Source organism: Sinocyclocheilus rhinocerous, unplaced genomic scaffold, assembly GCF_001515625.1.
Source record: "Sinocyclocheilus rhinocerous isolate Xijiao unplaced genomic scaffold, SAMN03320098_v1.1 scaffold2108, whole genome shotgun sequence".
In the NCBI taxonomy this organism is placed as follows: domain Eukaryota; kingdom Metazoa; phylum Chordata; class Actinopteri; order Cypriniformes; family Cyprinidae; genus Sinocyclocheilus; species Sinocyclocheilus rhinocerous.
In genome coordinates, this window is record NW_015654782.1 from 135,952 (window position 1) to 145,685 (window position 9,734).

At 36.1% G+C, this 9,734-nt stretch overlaps 1 protein-coding gene across 1 annotated transcript in view; it reads right to left on the minus strand.

Annotated features, from left to right (window-relative positions):
• The window catches only part of LOC107717708 (kelch-like protein 29), a 202,501-nt gene that overhangs the window by 134,194 nt on the left and 58,573 nt on the right, over positions 1-9,734 (minus strand). The window lies entirely within an intron of this gene.

The window sequence follows — 9,734 nt, forward strand, 5'->3', positions numbered from 1 at the left end:
TCAAATTTTTTTTTTTTTTTTTTTGCTTTATAAATTTAATTAACAGTTTCCAGAGACACTGTCTATCACGCTTTACGTGTTTACTGTGGTGTGAATGACTGCAGACGGCATGAGTGCATCACAGACAAAGGCGATAATACTCCACGTGTTCTCAGCTGCACGATTCACTATTCTACACGACAAATATCAAATGACAAAGACAATATAAGCTGAACCAGAAGTTCAGTTGTTCATTGTTGGTCAAATGGGTTAACCAATAAAACCTCACAAACCCTTACGCTTTCCACAGTTTACATTTTAGAGCCTCGATATGTTGACTTGCTTTTAAAAAATCAAATTGCATTAAACAAATTAAAAATGCATTTTTACATTTAGTAGATGAGCTGTAAAAGGCAATTTCACTGTGTAGGTGAAAACATTGTGCATTCATGTAGTTTAATAGATTTAATCAATGTTAAAGCTGAACCTGACATATTCATTTAGCAGATGCCAAAGCAAATTTATGTGTATGTGTGTTTCCTGGAAATCAAAGTGGTTTATGGCTAGGACTATTTTACTAGTCGAGCTTAATTTTATAACTGCAGTAAATAAAAAAAATTAAAAAAAATTAATAAATTTTATAGTATTTATTTTTAATAATTATATAGTTTATATAGTCTTAAACAGTTAATACAGGTTTGTTTAAAAAAAAAAAAAATTAATTAAAAATACAACAAATTAAAACAAATAAAACAGTAAATAAAACAGGCTTGTTTTAAAATAAAATAAATAAATAAAAAATGAAATAAAATGAAAAGTTATATAGTTTATATAGTCTTATATTAGTTAATACATAGCTGTGTTTTTGTATTTTTTTATCATTTAATCCAATCCTGTCTGCTGTTGTATGAGCATGGTGTCCCATACTTGGAATTTGTGCTCGGTGGCATTTAACCCATCCAAGTGCACACACACAGCAGTGAGTAGTGAACACACACACACCGTGAACACACACCCGGAGCAGTGGGCAGACAATCCCAAATATTGTCTGTGTGAATGTAGCCAATGAGACTAAAAAATGAAAAAAGAAACAAAAGAAAACCCATTTACTGTAATACAGAACTTGAGAACTGCTGTCAGTCTCTTGTTAAATTGGAATTTACATTTCACACAGAGCCAAATAAATCCACTAAATCTCCAAACGTTAAAGGTCAAGGAGAATATTGATCAAACCAAGAAAACCAGTGTTAATCTCCACTCGACTTCACTGGAAAGTAAAGCCAGGCGCAGTAAAGGAATCAGGTTCGTGTTGTTGTCCTCTACACCTCGGCTCATATAAATGAAAGCTGAAGTCAAAGTGCCATTGTGTCTCTACTGAAAATGAGACAAGTAAATGTTGCGAGTGAATGTTTGGAGCTGTCGGCACTTCTTTATCAGACCAAAACGTCAAATTAAGGGAAGAGCGGGATGCCAGATAAAGCAAGCACTAGAAATAACGGCAGCACTGAAAGGACTGATTGAACATGGGAATATGAGGATGTGAGGTATGGGCGGCAGTGTTTCAAACACATTTTCATAATTGATCGGGCATGAAGTGCGCCGCTGAACCAGAAATCAGAGGTCATTAGTCAAGGCATCGAGAAAGGCCAAGGCTTTCAAAAAGGTTGAAAAGCTACTGGGAATTTATGATGTGATTTTTTTATTCTTCTTCTTCTTCGCCGACATCATTTTGTCTCATGTACACACTTCAAAAAACACAACAGAAGCTGCACAAACTAGTCTGTCAATGAGTATAAAGTGCCACGCAGTCATTCTACACCAGCGATGAATCACAACAGCCATATACACATATAAATTATGAATAGTCCACCTTCATACCATATTAAAAAGGCCACATGCAGACAGACTTTCTGGACCAAGGATAAACAAATGCAACAGCAGCCATTTGCTTGACGTTACGCATCCGAGAAGCTAAAACCATCAAATCAATTCATTTTATTTTACGAGGCGCCAAGAAGTATGCTAAAAGCACTTGTGGCAGACATTCAGTCTCACTTCAGCGTCCACACGCTCTCTCTGTCTCACGCTGAACGTCTGTCTGTCTGTCATTCGCTCACTCGCTTTCTTTCCTGCAAAGCCACACCCACCCTCACACTGGCATCCTGGGTATGGCTGAAAGATATTGCAAAAACAAAACAAAAAAAACACACTGTGTAAGCCATGCAACAATAAAATAAAACATGAAATAATTTTCCTTTATCGCATCAATAGCATAAGTTTTTTTTTCTTTCATTAGCCAGTCCCACCCTCAGGCATCCTGGGTATGGCTGAAAGATATTGCAAAAACAAAACAAAAAAAACACACTGTGTAAGCCATGCGACAATAAAATAAAACATGAAATAATTTTCCTTTATCGCATCAATAGCATAAGTTTTTTTTTCTTTCATTAGCCAGTATTTATATATAATATTTAAATATATATTTTTATATATTACAAAACAGACCAAAAATTTTTTTTTTCTGTATTTTATATTCATATATTCTGTATTTTATAGAGAGAGGTAGATTTCTATATGACATATTTATTCATAGAAGTTATATTTTTATATATTTTATTTAAATATTAACAAATGAAATCAAATAATTGCCATGTGTCCAATTTCATACACTTACATATACACACACAATATAAATATTTTATATTACCTATATTTTATATCTATAGTTCTTCTAAGTAATCTAAATTATAATAAATACACAAAGAATATAAATTAATACAAACATAAAAAAGTTTTATTAGCAAATATAGCTAAACAATTGCCATGAATCTTCCAAACAATTTTTAATTGAGCAAACACTGCAATTTTTTTGCATCTTTTTATATCAATATTGTTGTTTGTTTAATAATAAATAGCATATGGTGGGATTATTCACATGCAGGCACGTGTCAGTCGCGTACAGAAGGCAGTCGAGTACAGAAAGGAGTTGGTACTCAGTTCAACTGACTGTTACTTTTTACTTTAATATCGATTTTGAGGAAGTATCCATACATGTTTTCCTCTCTAGGTTGAGCTGAACAATATTTGCTGCCTGTCAGGTACATGGCCTAAAAACCTTCATTCAGAAAATTCAGTCGAGGTCAGCGGGCTTTTTATAATATGCCAAAACACACCGTCTACAGTAGCGCTAGAGATCCCTCGCATCCCGCTGCTCAACAACAGACTTTCTTTGTGATATACACTCACAAAAACACAAGGGCAAGCCGAGCACAAGAGCGTGCAGATCATGACATCACACAGCCAGCCTTGACAACAGAAGCGGGGTCACGAGGGGCCCACGGAGAACGGGTTCGCCCAGAAAGACTTTGAAGTACACGAGGAGAGGCCCTGTGGCGTCCCACAGGATAAAGTGTTCCTCCTGAACTCTCCGTGACCCCCCGCTCCCCTGCCTCCCAGCGGCCCCACCGGATACCAGCTTCCAGAAACGGCATGCTTCACCAAATTAATTCCTCTGGTACTACATCAGCGGTGGAGGGAAAATAACAATCATCCACTCGCCCCATATCCAGGCAACCGGCACACGAATGTATGCCAAGTCAGTTTGGTTGACAGATTGCACGTTACAAAACAGTGTTCATGGCTAATCACCTAGGTGGCTGATACATGCACAAACACTCTCTGCAATTATCCAGTTCACGTGCTCACTTCATTCCAGACCTCGGAACAGAAGAAGCTTGGAAGATTCACGACGGGGAAGATCTCTTTCTGTCTCTCTACTAGTGATATATCAGCTGATATTTGGCCATTTTGAGATAACTGCCATTGGTAATGGAGACATTTAGCCGATTAACAGGGTTAACACTAGTGTCGGTACTAGAATTAAACAGTAGCTTCATCAATACACACTTTGTCAAAATAGATTTGTGAATTCAATAAATTCATATTCAATATTTAATTTAAACATTTGCATTTGTGTGCAATTCCACTATACACTTCATTTAAAAAAAAATAAAATAAAAAAACAATTTACTATTAAAAAGTTAGAAATTAGACCTCCCCTTTAAATGAGCAAATTAAAAAACATTTGCTCAATTCATATTCAGTACATAATTTGTAAATACTGTGCACACTGTGTTAATTATCCACAAATATAAAGCACACAAATGATTGACTACATTTGCTTAAATTAGCCATCTACAACAGACCATACCGTGTAGAACAGGGGTGCCCAACCCTGCTCCTGGCGATCGACTGTCCTGCAAAGTTTAGCTCCAACTCTAATCAAAGACACCTGCCTTTAATTTTTAAGTGATCCTGAAGACCCTAATTAGTTGCTTCAGGTGTGTTTGATTAGGGTTGGAGCTGAACTTTGCAGGACAGTCGATCGCCAGGAGCAGGGTTGGGCACCCCTGGTCTAGAATAATGTGTCCCACAATGCAATGCACTTGACTTGACCTTACCTTTCCAGTGTGATGGATGAATCAGAATGAATCAGAAGAACAGATCAATCAAAAGCAATATTTGTTGGATTGTAAATTATATTAATATTGGCTGTTAAAAATAAATATCTGATCGGTCAACCACTATCTTTCACTGTTGGATGCAATCATCATCTGAAAGCGAGAGCAGAGCAGAACACTGCTGCCTAACACTATAAAGGAGCCAGGAATCTGTGCCTTTCCCCTCACTCACTCACTCACTCACTCACGGATTTGACTTCCAGGAACACTGCTAGCGTGTTACTGTCATAATTCCACTCATGCTCCTGCAATTCAACATAAAAAGCATGTTTAAGCAGTTTAAGAGAGAAAGGTGTTTTAACCTTAAACCAGCCTTGAGAGTAATTTTACTCTACGTCTCGCTGAACTTTGCAGGACAGTCGATCGCCAGGAGCAGGGTTGGGCACCCCTGGTCTAGAATAATGTGTCCCACAATGCAATGCACTTGACTTGACCTTACCTTTCCAGTGTGATGGATGAATCAGAATGAATCAGAAGAACAGATCAATCAAAAGCAATATTTTTTGGACTGTGAATAATATTAATATTGGCTGTTGAAATATCTGATCGGTCAACCACTATCTTTCACTGTTGGATGCAATCATCATCTGAAAGCGAGAGCAGAGCAGAACACTGCTGCCTAACACTATAAAGGAGCCAGGAATCTGTGCCTTTCCCCTCACTCACTCACTCACTCACGGATTTGACTTCCAGGAACACTGCTAGCGTGTTACTGTCATAATTCCACTCATGCTCCTGCAATTCAACATAAAAAGCATGTTTAAGCAGTTTAAGAGAGAAAGGTGTTTTAACCTTAAACCAGCCTTGAGAGTAATTTTACTCTAAGTCTCTTTAGAAACGGCATTTGATGCTGAGAGGAGAATGTTTTGCTTTATATTACGAGAGAAACTCCTAATATCAGAAGCTGGGAAGTGCTTGTTATTTAGGAAGCTTGGAAATGCTGGGAAGAGCTCATTTCTTGGGTCATTTGAGGACACCAGAACAGCCTTTAGTCAGCAAATATCGCTATTTAAATTTATTTTGCATTTACTTTGATCAACAACCAGCTACACAACGTACGGATTGTACTTGCATCCCTCAGTCTCGTTTTCATTAGCATCGAATTAAATACACTGCTAAAGTCAATACATGTTTCACTGGAGTCAGAGGAACTGGTGCTCTTGGGGGAAAGAAACAAACAATAATATGTTCGTCACAATATATCACACCAGATTCTGCCGATGTTGGCTGCATCATTCAATAGAGCAGATCAATAGCTCGACCAATGGCGTGAGTTTGGGGTGGGACTATCTGTTCATCCAACTAATGGCAGATGAGGAGGAGTGTGTTTAGAAAACTTGTGAACAGTCATTATTTTTGCAAAGACATTTGATGCCGGAAAGAAACACTTCACCAGTTTATGCACAACTTTTGCGTGCTATTTGCTAGATAATTGATTGTTTTTCTACTTCTGCATTTAGTATTGTCTGGAACCTATTAGAAAAGACAAATTACATCATTTTTGGTTCAAGATCCACCAGCTGAGAACCACCAATTTTGCAAAAAGGTTCTGTATTGAAACAAGCTCACCAATGCTGCATTTATTTTAAAAAATACAGTAAAATCTTGTAATATTGTGAAATATTATTACCATTTAAGATAACCGTATTCTATTTGAATATATATTAAAATGTAATTTATTCCTGTGATGCAAAACTTTCAGCATCATTACTTCAGTCTTCAGTGTCACATGACCCCAGCTTATTTATGGAGCTTGGGTTACTAAATAAAAATATATATTTTTCAGTGAAAGTTAGGTTATTATGTGAGGACAAAACAGAAGGCTTGAAAAGGTCATTATTAGTTATTACATTAACAAGATTGGTCACAAACAGAATTTTTAGCCATTAAAATGAAAATATCACAATGTACACTACTGTTCAAAATAAATACAGTACAAAATACAGTAAAAACAGTAATATTGTGAAATATTATCACTATATAAAAAAAAAACTTTTTCTAGTTTAATATTTTTTAATATGTAATTTATTCCTGTGATGCAAAGATGAATTTTCAGCATCATTACTCCAGTCTTCAGTGTCGCATGATCCTTCAGAAATCAGTCTAATATGCTGATTTGCTGCTCAAAAAAACATTTCTTATTATTATCAATGTTAAAAACAGTTGTAACGCAGTTGTAACTTAAAAGTTGTAACTTAATATTTTTGTGGAGCCTGGGATGCACTTTTCCCCCCCCCTCAGGATTCTTTGATGAATAGAAAAAAACAAAAAACAGAAATCTTTTGTAATATTATAAATGTCTTTACTGTCACTTTTAATTTAATGCATCCTTACTGAATAAAAGTATTAATTTTATTAATAAAAAAAAATTACTGACCCCAAACTTGAATGGTAGTATAAATGGTATATGTGACCCTTTCTTTGAAAACCCAGCTAAAGTAATTTTTTTGGTGATTTACTGTTTTCTATAAAAAAAATCATCCTTCATAAGGTAAAGAACATTCTATGAAAATGTAACATTGATATCTTTATTACTGACTGAGTAAGACCATGTCAAAGATTAAAATCATAGTGAAATTAATGGTTGAAATCAAATTTTGATGCTTGTTATCTCATAATTAGATTTTGAGACTTTAGCCTGGATTTCACAGAGAGGGTCACATATAGTATAATGGTAGTATAAAATGCACATAATAGCTAAAATGAAATTAATATGTAATTTACACAATATTTACATAAAATAAATTATAAGAATTAAGTTTTTTAATAGATTTTAAGTCACAATAAGGAACCGAAAAATTGTTAGCCAGAAGGCACAGTTGCATTTTAATGGCTAAATATATTGGTCTTTGCTGCTTTTCTCCTCCCTATGTGCATTGTATAGTAATAGACTGGAGGAAGAAATATAATACCATAGAACTAACACCAGCCATGTGACATTTAATGTAAATGTCAAGATATTCATGTTTGTGTGTGTGTGTGTGGTACTGGAAACATCATTCTATCTATCACAATAGGCCAAAGTTTCTCGAGATCCACATAAAGCTAAAGTACATTACACACAAAGGAAGGTAATGAAGAAGTTTCTTAGATACTTATATTATAAGACTTTATTTTACTGTCCTTAGGAATAAATACAGCACAGCACAGATTTCATCCATCCACCGACTGAGTTTCATTTATGACGTCTTATATGATTTACATCTGCTCTGAAAACAGAAAGACGTGTTAAAATGTGTCTCCACCATCTGGCTCTCATGTCAACGCAGTTTGCATTTACTTAGTCCTGTAAAAAAAATAAAAATAATAATAATAATAATTATATATATATATATATATATATAGGCTATATACACACACACACATATATGTATGCATGTATAATATATATATAAAAAAACTCTATGAAAAACATCCCACAAAACACTATTATTTAGACACTTAAGAAGTGGCCGAGCCCATTTTAAGTGCTTGTAACAGCGCTGTCCTTGAGGGAGGATATTTTTCTGCGTGCCTTTATTGTAGTGTCGACCCCAGCTATCGTAAATCTGCATAAAGGCCGCCTGTTCATTTGGGACCGCAGACAAATGTGTCTGTGCTGCACTCATGTTCTTGGACTTGCCAAAAATTAGGTCAGAAAAATCGAATAAACAAGTCATTTTATTTGGGCCGTCCTCATTAAAACGTCTCACTCTTGACCAAGTTAGATAAAGGGTTTGAGGGGGCGGAGCTAACAGCTTATTGGTCAACAGAATGACCTTGCAACCACCCTAGAAACTGTATAGCAACATGCCAAACACATACAACATCCTAGCATTGTGGCAGCAGGTTTTGTATAGACAAAGTTTGGAATAATTAAATTTTACAATTTTATGTTTTTTGTTTTTTTAAAGAAGTCTCTTATGCTCACCAACGCTGCACTCCTTTGATTAAAAATACAGTAAAATTTATAATATTGTGAAATATTATTACAATTTAAAATGGTTGGTGAGCATAAGAGATTTCTTTAAAAAAAATCTTAATTATTCCAAACTTTTGACTGGTAGTGTATTTTCTTCGTAATATTTAAAATAATACAAATAAATAATACAAAATACTTTTAATTCTATTTTCAGAAAAAACACAACTAAACAGATTTTAAAAAAATAAATAAAAAGAAAAGAAAGAAAAGAAAAGAGTGAGAGAAAGAGAATGACCACAAAAAGAATCAGAATAAATTCTTAACTGCCAAATTCAAGCAAAACCTCTCAAGTCAAACCGTGAAACCCTGAGCGCCGAATCAGGCGTCACTCTCGCTGATGTCCTGACGTTTGATCGTTTACTCACTCTGATTATCCACACCGCGGGACACGCGAGAACCACGGGCGCCTCTTAATGCACTGCGTGTCGAAACCCTTTCAGGCTGTCCGGCGACTGTGATCTAACTGAGCCTATAAACAGCTACCTCACTGAGAGTGTAAAGTAAAGACAGGTCCCAGCAGTGGTAAGGCTTTCTGCGGGGCCATTAAAGTGATGTGGGCCGTACGGTTCAGCGCCCGTGTCCCTCCGCAATCTCGGGTCAGCCAGAGTGCATCGCACACGCAAGTTATTGGACCGGTTCACACCAGAGCACGTCACAACACACACGCCACTTAACCTGCTCCGAAACCCGTCCCGGAGGACCGCGGTCACGTAACGGTCAGGCAGCAGTCGCTGAAGGGAGCTAAAGGCAACCAATAAAAAGCTGCTATGGATTATCAATAAGAAATTTGCCACTTCCTATCTGAATATCAATAATGATTTAATATCTGAACACACAAAACTGATGCCAGAGGAGTCAAAGACTCAATAAAATAAAGCATTCATTCTGATGTGACCTTCAATGTGAAATCAATAAATAAAACATGGCTGTGTGAACATGGCTGTGGAAGTGCACTACTTTTAGCTGCTCCATACACAGCTAGCGCTGAGAATCAGATTGATGTTAGTGAATCAGTTTATTCAGATTTGTTTCAATTAAAGGTGCAATAGGTGATTGTCTTCAGAAACATTTTTTGTTATGCTGGTTGAAAGTCTCTTCACATCCCGATAGCAATAATTAAGTTAAGTGGTCTAAATGTATTTGTCTGTATTTATATATTCTGTGGAAGGTGTAGGATCAAGAAATGTTCGTCTAATCAAAACGTTCGGTCCGAGCGTTTTAATATGCTGTCCTACCTGCCTGTCAACATATGTATCTGCATACCTCTGCGCACC